Below are 17,305 nucleotides of genomic sequence, written 5' to 3'. Positions count from 1 at the left end.
TTCAGTTCAGGCGAAACAATGAGCATCAGTTGTTTTCTCAGTCGGAGCTCTCGAGCTCCTTTTTTCCCCGAGACGAGCACTCCTCTTCACCGCCCGCACATAATGATAAAGGCCATGAATTGAAGCCATAAATTACCTCCTAACATTGAAGAGTGTGATGATTAATCACTCCACAAAGTATCCACTGAGGAGACACAAAGATGTGTCTCCTGGTGCCAAATAGCTTCTCTCTGTTCGATGATTTACAGCGCGTCCGAGCGCTCGTGTTGAGCTCGGCTGTCAGCCGCTGAATCAGAAAAACTGTTTGGAGATGCCAAACTGACAAAGAGCACAAGACAAAGTCCGCCGTACCGGTGAAAAGCTGCAGTATGGACACGTTTGGCTGATGACGATGCCGCGCACTCCCGCTTCTTTCACTTGCAATAATGGCCATCCGGTCAGTGACGCACTCCATAAATCAAACAGAGTGCCAGTTTGTTTACCCGTCGGGGTTGGAGAGAGGTCTGAAACAGCAGTATCTGTCCCAGCCAGCTGTTCGCTTCCCCTCTCTGTCTCTCCACAGCCGCGGTTAATCTCAGCTTTCCAACTTTCTTTAATTCTGCTCCCGTATTGTCCTCCTCATAAAGAGTTGGGGGCAAACTTTACCTCTGGAAATTTTCTCTGCACGCTGTGTGGTATCTCTGCAACTGAGTCGTGACTCTGTGTGCTCTCTGTGTGTTAATTCACTCCCTTTCGGCTTCTGCTGGAAGAGCTCACAGGAAACTGTTGATTTAACAAACGGGGGGGGGGGGCATTGTGGGTAAATAGGTACCTACTTGACTCGTCTGTGTGTCCAGTGTAAACAGCAGCGTCGACACCAGAGGCTGCAGTCGTCCACACAGCCAGCTCATCAGGGCGTTCACAGGTCGCACTGTTTGGATTAGCGCATGAGAAAAAAATACTTTTTTTCTGTATTTGGTTTCTTTGTTTGGTCCCTCAAAACTGTAAAAAAAAAAAAAAATAAAAAAAAATAATTAGCTCTAAACATTTGAGTTTTCGTGTTTTTTTTATCGCATCAGCCCCTGGCTCTCCTTTCCTTTTCACTATATGGCTGAAGACAGATGTTCGGACGGTCGAACTTGGTGGCGAAAAGTCTTTTTTAATTTTTTTTTTTATTTAATGCATTTTCAGCCCACTGACCAGGATATACTGAAGCACCTTACGTTTCTGCAAACGACAGACACATAAACAGCAGACATTTATACCAAATGTGACATATAAATTCACATTATGTGCTTATTAACCACCTTTCACATTAGGAGGTGCAGGAGAAGCTGGTGGCACTATTACAAAGTCAGCAAGGCTGCCACACAGCTGACCATAGTTCATGTCACACAGAGGGCAGCTGCCAGCACTTCCAGCTCTTTTTGTAGCAGGCTAATCCAGCTATTGTTCACAGGGGGGGTCGGACCATCTCCAATCTGTGATTGTGGCATCCAAAGCAGGTATTTTAACCCAAACCCTGATGTTTTTTGAACCATAACTCAGTGATTTTGGTGCCTAAACCAAAGCAGAGCATAAGCACAGCGTAAAGTTGCAACATAAAGAAACGTTCACTTGAACTTTTTACCCAGTACATCTCGATATCTAGATTTAAGACATAATCGTTAACATTTCTGCATGAAAATGTCTAAAATGACCAGACCTTTGTTGTATGTATTGTTAAATTTTGTAATAAAATGATCAATGAAGGTACAGTTCATTTCACCTGTTGCTTTAACTTCCAGGAGAGTCAGAGAGTGGAAGTTGGCCAATGTGACTAAACATAAATAAAACTTTTAAACATGTCCTTGTCTCTGAACATTTGTGCTCCAGTCATTGGCCTTTATTAGCAATGAACAGCCAGATTACTTCGCCGTACTATAGCCCTTCACTTACACTACATGAAAAGTGGGATTTTCGTCAGTACGCGGCACTGTAGATTGTCATGGAAGTTCAGGTTTACGGCTGCACAGGGCAATTTGCAGGCAACACCGAAAACTGCTGTGAATTGTCGGAAATTGATGTGGGCCTTGCTTGGCAGTTGTCCCTCCATGACCCCCCTCCCCCTAATTCGAGGGGAGGCTTTAATATGTAAATGAAGATGCTGTGAGCTATACAAATGCAATTCAGGGTAGCAGGGGGAGTTTCACCCCAGATGACATATAGCCTAATTATAGACTCTTAAATTTTAGCTTGAATTGATTTATTCAATGAAAGTATACTAGATTATTTACTGTGTATTTTTGAGATAAATAAGATATTAAAATGTATCATTTCTGATTAAAATGTGTGACTTTAAAATATAAGTTTTTGGGTTCTGAATGTTTTAAAAGAAGTTGAAAAGTAACCCTTACTATGTGTGAGAGTTCATGACCTTTAAGAGTTTTTACACTTCTGGGTAGACCGGAGAGTGAGGAAGAACAAGCCGAGAGTTTTGCTGCCAGAAGCAAGACAATGTGTGTTAGCTGAGGAGAGGTGGACCTTTGGAAGTGCGCCACCAGAGATCTGATGTCTGATGAGGAAGACGGCGGGGTGTCCGGATGGATTGTGCGACCTCCGTCCTTTGGCAGCCAGGATCTCACCAAGTGTGCCACGCTGCAGTCGAGATGAGAGTCGATTCCGAAGTACAGACATCTGCAAAATGGACCAAATTCAGACAGAATGACGCCACTTACCTACAGCTCCAAGGGGGCAGAGAGACACTTTATGTAACGCTAACCCTAACCCTACTGTAGGAGGTTGTGTGTTTGTGTTTGTGCTCTTTCTTTGAATAAACAGCACCTTCCTATAAATATATGTATATATATATATATATATATATATATATATATATATATATATATATATATATATATATATATATATATATATAGGAAGGTGCTGTTTATTCAAAGACATATATCTATATGTATATTATATATGTGTGTATATATATATATATATATATATATATATATATATATACACACATATATAATCCAATTCTGAGTGAGGATATTCAACCATTCAAACCAGCCCACACATTGTCTGGCCAGGCATGGCACTGCTATTCTGCTAATTGGACTCTGCGAGCTCCACATATGTCATGGTTCATTAACGTCAATATGTGGCACAGGCGAACGCGACATTCACAGGCTGTAAATTAGTGAGATTTCCGGGAGTTCACAGGGATGGAAATCCCACTTTTCATGCAGTGTTAGAACTCACCAGCTCCAGTCAGCAGTCAACATTACACAACATAAACACCTGACAAAGGGAGGTCCCCTCACTGCTGCAGTCAGGTTGATTAACAGGAGTGAAGATAAATCCACTTTTAAATCCCAAAAGTTAAAAACTATGCTCTCGTTCATTAATGAGTCCTGATCAGAACAGAATATGAAATGACTCCAGGTGATTACACTTCCAAAAGTTCTGGCTCTACACCAGACACTCAGCACATCTTTTGTTTTGATGAGAGATCGCAGTGATAGAAATTACCTTTTGTGCGTCAGAAGTCAGAAGTTGTTGTGGCAGTTGGTCGAAGCAGTGAACCTAAACTTCCTCACACTGATAAAAGAAAAAGACTGATCTGAAATTTGTTCCCGGTTTGGTGCAGCAGTCATGGCTAATTCTGCTGCAGACATCAACAGAGACACAAAAATAATTCCTACTGTACTGAAGACCAGAGCCAAAGATAGCAGAGCACTGACTTGTTTTAAATTGTTTTCACATGCTGACCTGTTTGTGTCTGTGTGCAACTACTCCACATGTCTAAAATGTCCCCCCAGGCACAAATAAAGTATTTTGAATTGAACTGAATTGAATTGAGTGTCAAAGGTGAAGCTGAATGCGTTGTGTGTCAGCATTTGAAAAAAGTGTGTTGCTGAAATCCATGTTATAATGTGAGGGCAGGGTTTCTTAATCTGGAAGCGTTGATGGAACAGCTTCAGTATAACTGGAAAACATCTGAGTCCAAGGTGGAGACAAAAAGATGCCTTTTGAAATGAATCCACACCAATTTAGACCTGACTGATGAGATTCTTCAACATTTTCCACATTCTACTGCTCATCTCTTCCTCCTGAGCTGAAGCTGCGGGGGCTTGGCAGGAGCGACCACAAGCTGCAATTGATTCAAAATCCTCAGCGGCAAAACAGACAAAGGGGTCATCTATTATCCTCACGTCCTCGCCCTGCGTCCCCCCTCTCTCCTCTCGCCTCTCCTCGACCCATCTTTGGCGGTCACCCGTTAAAAGAAACTCTGGGGACGTCATGGAGCTCTCTGCACCGCCGGCCTCGCTCCACTTCTTCTCCGAGGCCGGGGGCCGGGGCTAATTGGCGGATCCACCAGGGAGCCCTCCAACCGCCAAGCCGGCCAGCCAGGGGGCCCATTTGCAAGCATGTGATCTCTCTGCAAGAGCCAGAGATGAGGGAGAAGGAGAAAGAGGAGGAGGAGGAAGAGGAGGAGGAGGAGGTTGGGGTATGCTGGTGGGTCTAGAGGACATGGGAGAAGTGATTCCCAGGAGAGGCGTGGGAGGCAGAAATAAGGGAGGGGGGGGGACTTCTAAACCGCTCATGGAGCTGAGAAACAGCTCTTTCAGGCCCTTTTGCACCAAATTTACAGATATTCTTACAGAGATGAATAAACAACATTGTTTCTGAATGTCTTTCAAACCCCCATATGACTATATTTCTGCCAGGGGGACTGATGCAAAGCATGGTAGCCCAGTGCAGTCAAAGCGCATGAGACGTGGTGAAGGGTAGACACAGACAGAGAGGGTTTTAGTGGAGACTGTGGGTAATTGACAGGCAGAGCCGGACTGCTTTGTGAGCTCTTTTACCAGCAGCTCTTTGTGTTTATCAGCCTGGCCGATCGATGGTCATCTTAACCCCGAGAGAGTGAGGCCAGGACGGATGAAAAGTAAAGACTCCTCCTTTGTTGTCCGGGCAGCTCTGTCCAGCGCCATCGGCAACGCTCCCACAGGGCCCTGCTCACTAAAATATGAAAGATTGAATCCGTGACAAAAAGCTTGAATAAATCTTTCTATTTTTTTATCCCCACTATCCCCCAATGCACCCCGACTCTCTCCTTTTAGAGGAAATACTTTCAAATATTTTGGTGGGGCTCTCACTCTGAGCCTCTCTTCAGTGACCCATTTGAGTCCAGAGGGACAAGAAGCTGGAGGAGTGAAGCCACAGTATGACGCAGTTGGATTTGATCATGCAAGTCAATGCAAACTATAAACCACAGCAGCACTCAGCTGCTGCAGTGTATAGTCCTCTGCTGTGTTCTTCATACTGGAGCTGGAACCTATGTTCTTTCTCACTCTTGAGAGGAATTTTTTTCTGTCTGTAATATCATGCAACGGCTCAAACTTTTCTGGTCTTCTACAGAAATGAAACATTTTGGAGGGAATCCTCGCGTTCAATATTTCCAAGCTGGGTGAGAAAGACATTAATGTCATCTCAGCTTTACTTCATCATTAACTCTAATTAACATATGTTAGCATGCTAACCTGCTAAATTCAGATTCTGAAGATGGTAAAACCTTATACAAAGGCTTTCATATTTGTATGCTGCCATGCTAGCATTAGCATTTGGCTCACGTCACTGCGTAAAGAACAACATCACAGAGCTTTAGCTTGACTGCAGAGGATGTGTGGATCTGCGGTTTTCCATTTTAATTATTTCTATGTATTTTTGGTTTTGAGGTTCGAGGTTTGAAGAACTTTTTGCGAATCTGCTGTGTTTCCATAAACGGTTTTCAACAAACTCGGCTGCGTAAAGCCTAATTTCATCAGCTGATGAGGGATGTAGGCAGCGTGGATTCACAAAAGACAAGAAACACCTTGTCTGTGTAGATAATAGCTTAAAATGTCTTACGTTGTATCTGATAATAATAAGTAATTCAAGAGAACAAACAGAAAACATCTGTCTGGAAGTCAAACTCAACAAGGCATCTGGCAGCTGCTCTCTAGCAGTAAGTGATAACTCTCCTGTCTTAAGACAGAGTAAGATGTACCTTCATAGCTCCATAATCAATAATGATTTCTTAAAGTCGACCTCCATCCAAAACTGTGTTTTTTCTTCTCGTTCCTACAGTTGAATGTTTCCAGTCTTAGCACTGGATATAGAGGAGAACATTTCCAGCTGTTTATGTTTGTGATCTTTGTGACCACAACAGGTGTTGTGATCCAAACCATGATGTTTTCTCACCCTAACCAGGTGTTTTTTTTTTTTTTTTTGTTCTCAGTCCTAACCAGAACAAAAGTAAGAGATAAATAGAGTATTTTTGAGGTGTTTATCTGTATGTGGACTGAGTTTTGTCAAAGTGATAGCCTCCTAATGTTAAACATACACTCATGAAGCTTGGCAGGTGTGGAGGTTGAGTTTGAGGATGGGTGCGGTCTGATGCAGTAATGTGGTGATGAGTGATGAGTAGTCATGTGTCGGAAAATAAACATGTTGACGGGCGTCCTGGCCGGAGGATTCCCTCGTAACACGATCTTTTTATAGTTTTGTGTGTGCTAAAAAATATTTTTGAGGAGAGATCTTTTCATATATAAATCACAAAACACATCTGCAAATCCTTCTGTGAGCACTCATTAATATCGAGACTGATCTGACTATGTTCACTGGAGTGAACATTTCACCCAAAGACCTAAATTAAATGGGATGTTCTGCCTTTTAAATTCTTTCAGATCTGTGTTATTTCACTCCATCCGCAGCTGATCCAACACACACTCAGCAGTTTTCAGCCGAGCTCGGCAGTCGGAGCCTCGATCGTCTCGCAGTAAATTTGATGGGCAGGAGATAGTCGTCTCCTGGGAGATAAACATCCGGCTGTCGGTTAAATCACCATCGAAAACACAAACCCTTCATGTCTTTTATGCCTGTTGCGCTCAGCTGTTTTATTATCAGCAAACTCTTCACGTCAGTGGTTTTAACTCAGTTTCGTCTCCAATAAAATGCGTTTTAGCCACTGTTCTGACAAGTGTAGCACGCATTTAACACATTTATTATGTTCAGTTTCTCTGACGAACCCAACAAGTGTCTTCACTGACTCTCAGATAACACATTAAAGGTTGAACCGTGTTTACTGTCAGTCTGAGCAGTCAACACACAGCACCTGACAGTTTTATGATGCAGTGCAGGATTATAATGATGGTTCTGTGTGCATTAACTTCAAAATAAGTTGGTTCAACTTTACTGAACGGGGCCTGATTCAAACCAGGAGTGAGGGCTCATGCTGTGATCCCCAGTGGACTGAAGTAAGCTTGTATAGTAATGGCTCTGTGTCTGCATAAAACATCAGACAAGGCAAGAAATTCAGACTCTTAAATCAGAGGAAGAAAACAAAGAATACATTTATGTTATCTGCATAAAAGTTTTTGCTCACAGTCTAAAATTTAACTCAAAGCACTCCACCAAATCAGAGCAATTTTAAATTAGATTTTTTTTTTTTTTTTTCTCCATTGAAATCACTAATGACACGTACCAGATATATTTTGATGTTTTCAAAATAACTGAATATGGTGCAATTTGAAGTAAGAATAGTAAAATGATAATAATAATAAATTCAATGCTCCTCCTTTTACTTAACTTTGGATTTGATCTTGTTTTCTTGTCCATGACATAAATTCTTGACAGATTTCATTTATATCTTTTTATGTTTTTGAAACATCCTGCTAACAAACAAACACAATTAATTAAAAAAACAAAAAAAAACAAAAAAACAAGTACCCCTTGATTCTTGAGACATCTCACAGAGTTGGGACATTTAAGTCGATGAGGAGTTTCTCAGATTTAATTGCAACTTAGCAAGTGTGAAAATAGATGTCAGCTTGGTTTAAAGTAGCAGACACAAATATGTTGCTGCTAGTACAACACTCAATCCAACAGCTGGAAACCCTGTGTGCTCTTTAAGTTTAGAGTTGAACCTTGATAAATGGAGTTGACCCTCCAAAATCTGGAGCCGGCAGTCAGATCAGTGAAAGAACAGGCAACTCAACAAACACAGAACTGGCCGCTGGGCTTAAATGCAAGCTAAGCTAATGAGGGCGTGAGGTGCAGGTGGAGAGACACAGTGGAGGAACCAAGAGAGCAGAGAAAGGAGCTGAGAGTCAGGAACGAACACCGGGAGCAGGACGGGACGGTGGTGGTGCAGAGCAGGTGTGGAGGGAAATGAGACTGGGGAGGAACAACATGAGAACCCAGAAAACAAATAAAACAGATAGGAAGCTGTCTGTCTTTATTTAATCACTGTAAAACAATTTATATCCAAAGTAATTGCATTTCCTTTTGCAAAAATGCCTCTAGAAGTGGTGAGATAACTTCAACTTATTTTAGCAATTTTACAGAAATTAGTGTGAGTATTTTGAAGGGTGCCAGAATAAAGAGCTAGACGACTTTCAAGCAAATTGATTTTATTATATTTAGAAAAGGTTAAATAATCTCACTCTAACAGACACTTACTGCAAATAACTGATTTTGAAAGGTTCATGTATTCAAATTGCCAGTTCCTTAAATCAAATTTTCTCAAATCAGGTTTCTTCATATTTCTCCTGTTTAATATTGTTAACTTTTCTGCAGCTGGGGCATTTCTAAGACCAGCTGCTTTGTCTTGATCCTCTCCTGATCCAGACTCCCACACTGGATCTTTGGTTCCTGTTCTCCACATCTTCATCCTCTGTCTCATCCCCAGCAGCTTCTGTCGGCTTTATTTTGTAATTTTCCCGCTGAGGTCGAGCCTGCGACCTGCTACTCGTTGTTATAGCGGAAGAGGTGAACCGAAGCAGGGTGTTGGGGGGGGGGGGCGTTAACACTTCTACTCCACTACATCTCCTCGTCTGGCTGCACTGCGGCCTTTTGTCCTTGTCTTGTCCGCTGACAGGAAGTGGCGGTCGGGGGCTGGTACCTGCCACATACTGTGACATGCTCACAAAGCAAGCAGGGACAAGCAGATTTGGGGAGATTCACCAAAAGAAAGAAGATGTGGGGAAGAAAGAGGCTTTTACACTGAAAGACGGCGGCGGCTGCGGCTGCTATCAGTGGCTCTTTGTTGCTGGAGAAAAGCCAGCAGGTTTCCTCCACTTTATCTGATAGACGGACAGACAAGCCTCCGTCTGGGGTCGGACAAATCGCAGGGGTCGACCTGACCAGACCGCAGCAACTCCTTTTTAACAACAGGATCACACAGACCTTTCAGAGACTGCCATCTGAAGGCCACGTCATAGCCGTCATGTCTGCTGGGGACCACGGAGAGAGGAGTCTGATAACGTCACAACCACTGACTGTGCACATGGGCGGCACAGGCAGCAGGACCTGATGACAAACATTTAAAACACATGGCTAAATACAAACCTAATGATCAGTCTGAGATAGCATTTTAAATCAATTTGAGTTTGGGTGAGGTTTCTTGTTGTGTTCGTTGGTGTTCTACAATCAGTAGAGAGTGATGCATCCGTCCTGCCAACAGCCGTCCTTTTCCATCCACACAGAAGCTTTGGAAGTGGCTGACGTCGGAGCAAAATCCCAATATTGTCAACGACAATCTGCACAATTTATATTGTTGCACATGCTTGTCGCCAGCTATGGTGCCATTTTTCTGATGCTGTTTTTCACTAGGCGGATTTTTTTGAAACTGGGGGACTTCAACCAAAACACTGAACGAGTTGGATCCATATATTCAATTCTCGACAGCCCACATGTCTTTTTAGCTTAAGCCATTAGGGTCTGTAGCCATCTTTCAACTAAATGTTTATGTTTTGTAACAACTCTTAGATTATTTGACTTTTTTGTGTCAAAAGGCTTACATCTTGTATCTGTACATTTAAGACAGTCAACATATATATGGGCTTTAAACATGTAAACATTAGTTAAAGCAACTTTCAATGTTCCCTCCTCCCAGAGTATCTGTATGATATAACTTTTAGCTAGCAGTCTGTCTACTGTCAAAAAGAACAACTGTAAGAATCCCAGTTTGATCTCGAAACTCTGATGTCTTTGCTGTGAAAAGGCAGAGGAAAACTGCTGGTTGTACTAATAAGTTGGCAGGTTTTGGAGAATTAATGCTGGTTTTGAAGTGTCTCAAGTCCTGGTGGTGAGAAGAAACACATGTCAACGGGGAACAGCCTTTGACACAACACCGGAGCGAACGTCCGTCTGTTCAGTCCTGTTTCACCTCAGTTTCTATCACCCTCCCTCTCCACCTTCTTTGCCTCCTCAGTCAGTGGGCTCCCTTTATTTGTTTCTTTTGCGGTGTAGACTTTCCACCGTTATTCATGTTGTTCGACTGTTACCTGGGGATGGTGACCAGGGAAAACAATGCCTCTTTCTACGCAATATTTCTCACACATATTTCACATTCATTTTGAAGATTGCCATATTCAAGAGGAATTGTCTGATCGGAGTGTTGCTACCAAACTAACGATTACAGATGAATTTCTATGTGAATCATAGTAGTATAAGTAGTAGCAAACCTATTTCATGAAAACACATCATGACATCAGACTTTGATGTAACGCACCATAATATTCTCACAAGACCCATTGTGAGCTTTTTATCTGAATATATTGTATAGGGAAACATCTCACTGCATCCTGCATTTTCTGTTTAGCTGAAAGCAGAAGAGATATTTTGAGCAAGTACAACCTCTCATGTGTTTAAAGCTGCTCATCAGTACTACTCCTCTCCCTCTTGTTTTGGGCGTCTTCTCTCTGAGGTCGGTGCATTAAAAATTGAAAGCCCTCTTTGTGTCGATGCTGAGGGAAAGGAGGGGAGAGAAAACAGCGACGATGCTGCTTTTGAGTGCTACTCCTGTGCTCTTGAAAAGCCGACATCAATGAAACAGGGAGGGAGAAGGAGAGGGAAAAAAAGGAAAAGGCGACATGAAGAAGTTGTTGTCACTCTGTTTGTTTTTAATGTTGAGATGGTAAAAAAAGCTGTCGGAGTGCTGTGGTTGTGGTGAGACGAGCACATACAGTACAGGATGTTAGATCCTTCTCCCAGAGGAGTCTGACACAGAAAAAAAAAAAAAAAAACACATCACAGCTGCTGCACTCGTCTCCAACAACCAGCAGCCCTCAGTCACTAATTCATGTACAGCTGCTCAAACAAACACAGGCCTTGTGAACTGGATTCTAATAAATCTCAATATTGTTATTATAATAATTATCTTTATTCTCAATAAGTCTTGTTTTGTTGTTTTGTATCTGCATTTTTGACTGCATGTGCCAGCTCAGCTGTTTTCTGCCAGTCAGGCATTCAAGTACAGTAAGAGTTTTTTTTTTATTTTTTATTTAAAGGTAGTTAGTGCTGAGACAGTCTGATATGCCAGTGAGAAAGAGTATGGAGGCAAGTGGTTTAGCCTCTTTCATCAGTCCTCCTGACGATATCCAAACCTCTCTGTTTACATGAACAATTAACACTCATTAAAGGATGGAGTAAACAGTCTAATACCAGGAGCACAATACAAGAACAATACTGATCTTTATTTCAGTGTCTTTTAAACGAATCATCACCTGGTGAGGATGGAGTAATTCCTATGTTCCCAAGATTTGTATGGCACTTAATGGGAGCATCTTCCCCTGCTCGAGGGTTTTGTCCCGAACACAATATGGTTTCATGAGTGTGAACTGAAGTGGCGAACGTTGGACCCTGTGGAAGTATGCTCCCAGCATCCTTTTTCAAGGTCTGATGTTCCTGGGTTGATAAGACCTTGAGAACCTTGCCTCATGGGAATAGGACCCTGAGAACATAGGACCCAGGGAACATGAGACCCTGTGAACATAGAGCTTCGCAAACCCAGGATCTTGAGAACAAAGGGCAATGGAAACATAAAATCTTGGGAACATAGGAACCTGGTGACTTTTGAAACTTTGGACCCTGCCAAGAACCTTGAGGACAAAGGGCCCTGGAAACATTGAGAGTCCAGGACCCTGCAAAAAACCTTGAGAACACAGGAGCCTTAAATCAAATGGGACCTTAGGAACACTGGGGACATACAATGATGAGAACATACATATAACCTTGGGGATATAGTTCCCTCACTGACGATCCAGTGAGTGTTTTATTTTTTATATAAGAAATCATGAATGTACCCATCATGTTCATATTTGATGCCACCTTAAGAATATTCTGGAAACAACCTGGAAACATTAAAAACTAATATGAGCTGAATTAGCTTGCTAGCTACAATTGGAAGCTTTATGTTCACAGCAATATGCCAAGTAAAGTGAAGCAGGACATAGCAAACAGTCAGGGAACCTCTGCATCTTGAAAGAGGATGTTACTGTGTGGGTTTTCAGTTATGGCCATTAGTAAAAAATGTCTCAATTCTGTACCCACAATACCCATGAATTTTAGCTGCTGTAACCATGGAGAGGATAATCATGATGCTTGATTGTGACAATCTGGATCACAAAACTTCACCATAGTCACTGAATTTATCAAAAAGCTGACCCTGAATCTTTAAGTGAACTCACAACACAAGATTTATCTCTGTGACTGAGTGAGAGACACACAAACAACTTCTATGGTTTTCTGTTCTGTTCTGCCTCAGGAGTCAAAAGTTCAATGTCCATGCAAGGTCTTAAAGAGCTTCAACTCTGTACGAAAAGATGGAGTCCAGGGTGATGAAAGAACTTTTGCCATTTCTCTATAACCCTGCCATGAAAAATATTACAAGTGAAAACACTTACTTTTGGAAAGTTGTTAAGATAAAAAGATCAAAGCTCAATAGTGGGCTGGCAAACTGTACCTTTTAGGCTGATTATATCTTTGCAAAGGCCATTAGATTATTTCTGAAATGTATGTTCAGAATTTTTAAAGCAAGGTTCTTTTCCTTAGATGATAACAAGTTCACACTTTAAACAAGTATGTTCAGTAATGCACAGGAAGCTTCTTTAGCTGCAGTGACCATGTGTATACCAGAGGTAATGTGTAAGTGAAGGAGTCTTCTAACACATCCATCCATCCATCCGTCCATCCATCCTTTCACCCATCCATCACTCCTCCAGCAGTCCTGACAGCAGGCGACAGAGGGCTCTCTCCCCTTAGGCAGGCAGGCAGGCAGCAGATGGGTGGGTGAGAGTCCTGATTGACAGCCGCAGTGTTGGAGGGAAAGAAGAGTTTGCCTTGAGTTGCCAGACACCCTGCTGAATAGAGGCTTACATGATGATGGTAAGAGTTGAGTACACATGCAGCTTTTTGTTGGTGGAAGGGAGGAAAAAAAAAACAAAAAAACACAAAGATGCCGAATCTTCTGTTGCATCTCGTCTACAAGCTGCTGAGACTAGAAGCAGGATTAAAAGCTTCTGGGTTCATGGCGTCTCACTACTTTTTGGGTTTAGTTTGAATCGGTGCTTGCATTTGTTTGCGGGGTTGTGTTTCTGTCATCTCATCCTGCTCTGCAAATATCTAATCAGCCTGCCGTGCAACACTGCTTTTTAATGTTTAGAATATCTGCCTGATGGTTCAACTGTGAGAAAAATAATGCTCTGGTAGACGAAAACACCACAGCTGAATGTGTGCACAGACACTGATTATACGTTTATACCTTAATTTATCAGGCAAACACTTGAAAATCAGCTGGCGTGCCACTGTCATCACAGACTGTGAAAACGTAATGTCGCATTAAATGTTGCATTGTTGATGTCCATGTTTGTTGGCTCACAGTAATACAGCTGAAACAACTGGTATGTTAACTGATTGGTCAATCAACAGATCATCATAGCCATTGTCTGAACAAAAATACCAAACATTTGCTGGAACTGGCTTCTAAAAATGTGAAGATTCAGATGTCTTGCATTATAATATTTAGCTTTTTAATCGAGAAAGAGAATAACTAGCAGACAAATCAATCATGTGCTGTAGCGGGCACATTGTGACTATATCTCATCTAGTACTTCTTACTCCACTATATTTATTTGATAACTTCAGTTACTAGTTACTTAGGTTTCTTTTGGTGTCTTTAATCAGATAAATATGAAAACGTGCATACATGAAGTAAATATACAGTGTCTATATTATACTTTTGGAATTGGCCTCTTTTCCAATTCAAAACAAACAGGGAGCAGCATATATGCTGCTAACTGTAGCTACCGTTAGCTAGTTATGAAGCTAACAGTTCAGACTGCAAGCTGAGGGCTCCGTGGAACTGTAGTGGTTTATATGATGGCATATTTCTAGCACAAGAGCGTTGGCTCAAGATGGACCAGGGCTAGCTGGTTAGCATGCTAACCAGATAAATGTTATGATGTATAAATTGTTATTTCTTCACATTCTGTCGATAATTTTACTTTAAACTCAAGTTTTCAACTAAAAATCTTACTCATCTCCTCCTGAAGTGCATTTATGGGGTAGAAATTAGTTTTGATACTTAATTAAGTTTAATTTTTATTCCACAAAACATTCCTGGAGCTTCACAGCAAAACAGTGTTGCTAAATTCTCCTCAGCAACTGAAGCAGCAGGGGACTTGTTTAGAAAATAACAAAAAAAAAATAAAGATAAAATGGCTCCACACAGCTCATCAGGCATAATCTAAGTTATTTAAACACATTTTAACCCCCCCTAAAAAGGCAAAAATAGATAAATAATTAAAACCTGCACTGCTCCAGATTGTTCCATCCCGTGCGGTGATCACAATGTGCCCCTAATATTAACTTTGTGTGCTTAGGACGTACTAGTATTTGCTTTTGTGCTGATGCTCCTGTGTGTTGTTTCACCATGCAGAAATCTTCAGCACTTCTTCTCTCTGTTCCTGCTTGCCTGCTCCTCGTAGTTCCTCCTCGCTGGCTCCGGTCTACACTGCCTGTTTGCCTGCCAGCCCGTCTACCTGTCAGCCTGGTCTTCTTCACTTATGCTCTCCCCTGAACTCCTCATTGCAAAATAAACATTTGCTTCCTGTAAGGTACTGTCTCTGATCCCTGCACATGGTCTGCAGAAATCTGAATGTTACAGCATAATCTGGCTGCATGGACCCAGCAGAGACTGAACATCTGAGGTATGCCATCAGCTCTCAAGGAATTATGCTTAGACACCATGAACAGATTTTATTGGTGTATTGCTTTTGTCAATTTGATACCAAGTATGATTTGTAACGTCTTATTAGCATATTGTTTTTTGTCTAATTTGATACAAAGTACTGCTTTTTACATCTTATTTGTATATCATTTTTGTCTAATTTGATACAAAGTAGGGCCTGTTACATCTTATTAATGTAGTGTAAAATAAAGTGCGACCGTTAATAGTATTCAGTATGAGAAGCCTAGGCTTCATGCTCTGCATATTGAGATGGTGCTGCTCATGAGAGACCTTCTCTGCAAATTCATAAAGCTCAATGCCAACCCCTTGAATGTGAAGAGCTTGTTGAAGTTAGATTTCCAGAACCGAGACCTTCATTACCCAGACAAATGGTTGTCTGTGGGAAAATTTGACTATTTTGCTGTGACCAAAGCTGGGATGGAGAAGAAGCCCTGGGTGCAAGAGAAGGCAATGTCAAGGCAGCCACATTCCTGTTAAAAAACCTTCCTTCGGGTAACAAAGCGAAATCCTTCTTGTCTGCATTATTGCCATCATTATGCAGGATCAACATATACCTAGCTGCATTTAGCACCTTGGCCAAGGCTCTGCCAAATGTCATCACCACTGATGAACTGGGCCAGCTAGATGTAAAGGTGAGGGTATACCAGTCTGACATAGATCTGCAGGGCACGGCCAAAAAATGAGAATGCAGTTTGGATTAATGTTGACTGGTAGTGAGATAAACATTCCATGAAGGCACCAGAAGGAGAAATCCAATTTCCTGTCTTGGGGAAATTGGTAAAGGCAGTGCTCTCATCGTTTACTAGCCCTCTTGAAGGAAGTTTATGGATGATATAATTGAAAAAAAATATATAGGGTCAAGCTAAATATTGAGACATATGAAGGCATAGCAATGATAAAACCACACCTGAAAGCAGCAGAACGAACAGCCTTTATGAAGATCAGTACTGCATTGAGGAGTTTGTGTCTGTCGTCCTATGACTGATAGAAAGATCTTCTAAAGAAGAAGAAGGAAAAGATCAAAGCTCCAAGCAGCGATGAAGTTGACACACGTTGCATGCTGCTGTCGGAGCTTTTTCATGCAACACCTTCCGTTGAGGAAGTCATTCCTTTATAATTTGGTGGCTTGCTTCCGCTGTTATGAAATAATTTATGCATGTTCAGGCAGTGAAGCTAAAAAGTAAGAGGGCTGAAAGAGCTTAAAATGGTTTAAATAGTTTGATACTTGAACAGTTTCTCCAGCTAAACATATATATCTGAATGTATGAAGAAGCTGAAAAGGCAGAAAGATGAATATTTGAAAAAGCTGAAAAGGCTGAAAAGCTGAAAAGTAAGGGGGCTGAAAGAGCTTAAAAAGTGAACATTTTCTCTGGCTGCACATATGCTGGAGCAGTAGCAGGACCAAAGATAAAAATGTCCCCATAAGAATTAATGGGAAAATGCCTCCCAAACTCCTGCAAAAGAGTTTTAAAGAAATGTGCACTCTGTGTTTATTTCTGTGGAGTGAAAAATGAGGGCACCAGAGCGAGAGAAAAAACAGGTACCGTCTGCTCTCCTCCAGAAATTTAGGCTCAAAATTAACATTGTGACTTATGGGAGTTGCTGGATCGCTTGTCACTCTAGGGCTTCTACAGCCAAAAGTGTAAGTCATACATCTGAAATAAGACCATCAGTTGAATGCCAACAAGATTTGCTATATTTCTGTGTCACGTACTGTATCTCACACAATACTAATAATAATTGGACAGTATTTCGTAAAGATATGCAAGACTGTCTGTTTTCACCACAATGGGCAATGTGAGTTTTGGGGTATGTTCTGGCAGTGAAAAATGTGATCATTTGGGACAATAAATTGGCACTACAAGAACAACAGGGACCTCGCAGGTCAAGACCTGCTCGGGCCCTTAGCAAAGACAAGGAATGCAAAATCAGGGAAGTTTTAAAGGTCATCCTGCCACCTTTCTTCCACCCTTACCAGAAGAGTTACCCCTGCAGGCCAGCTCCACTCCTCTTCCTCCTGCCAATCATCCAAAGCCATCCCTGCAGCAAAACCACCTTCCTCAAAAAGGCCCTCCTGCAGAAACCTCCTGCTCATCATCATCCAATGCTACACCTGCAGAAAAACCACAATCTACAAAAGGCACTCCTGCAGGAGCCTCCTCCTCCTTCGCCTCCTCCTCCTCCTCCTCCTAATCCAAAGCTACACCAGCTAGTAAAACCACCCTCCTCAAAAACCCTCCTGCAGGAACCTCCTCCTCCAAA

This window comes from Acanthopagrus latus, chromosome 18, assembly GCF_904848185.1.
Source record: "Acanthopagrus latus isolate v.2019 chromosome 18, fAcaLat1.1, whole genome shotgun sequence".
Classification (NCBI taxonomy): Eukaryota; Metazoa; Chordata; class Actinopteri; order Spariformes; family Sparidae; genus Acanthopagrus; species Acanthopagrus latus.
This window is presented reverse-complemented; position numbering follows the sequence as displayed.